We start from the raw sequence: 735 nt of genomic DNA, 5'->3' as shown, positions 1-735 counted from the left end.
AAGAGTGGGTATTTCCAAATGGACCTCAGCAGAGCAGCAGATTAGTTTATAGAGCTAAATAATGGACTGCAGCAGCCCAGAGGCCCAGAGTTACATGAATGAATTCATATGCTAAGTGCCGGTGAGGGTCAGCTTCTATAGTTACACATGCAGTTATATACATGTGGCTATACATGCATTTTTAGGGTTTAGGTGAGAATGAGATCTAGATCAGCCTTCTCCCTAAACTCAGAGATGAGTCTGGCTTCTAGTTAGTAAACAGGAACCTGTGGGGAAATCACTACCCTTACAGCATGAAGGCCCAAGAAAGGTGATGGACACACAGTTACAGGGGAGGCAGGTGGGAAATACGATGTGAACACTTTCTCAAGCTCTTTCTGCTAAACTGTTTAACAGTAAAACCCCAGTGATACAGTGACTTTCACATTTTTATACATGGGGTTCAGTGCTCCTGAGATGAGTAGCTGACACATTTGAGCTCATTTGTCAGGCTCTCTATAGGTAACATCTAATATATATATATATATATGGGTTCTATTTGTATGTATATTTATATATAAAAGCAATTTTTTATATATCTATATAAAATCAGTTAGCATTGCTAGTGTTTCATGGCACCTTTTACACAATGCCAGTGACCAGCATCACAGCTATTAGTAAATGAAGTGGAGGCTTCTGAGTATGTTTCCGTGGCAAGGGGAGAATTCCTGTGCAAATCTTGTGGCTGGGGGGGCT

The 735-nt window shown here is 40.8% G+C and overlaps 1 protein-coding gene across 1 annotated transcript in view; it reads left to right on the top strand.

The window, feature by feature from the left end:
* DGKD (diacylglycerol kinase, delta 130kDa) overlaps nucleotides 1-735 on the top strand; it is a 41,981-nt gene that overhangs the window by 29,801 nt on the left and 11,445 nt on the right. The gene's annotated exons all lie outside the window — the stretch shown is intronic.

This window comes from Nestor notabilis, unplaced genomic scaffold (assembly GCF_000696875.1).
Source record: "Nestor notabilis isolate BGI_N333 unplaced genomic scaffold, ASM69687v1 scaffold9014, whole genome shotgun sequence".
Taxonomy (NCBI): Eukaryota; Metazoa; Chordata; class Aves; order Psittaciformes; family Psittacidae; genus Nestor; species Nestor notabilis.
Note: the sequence above shows the minus strand (reverse complement) of the source record. Positions and strands in the feature narration are given on the sequence as shown.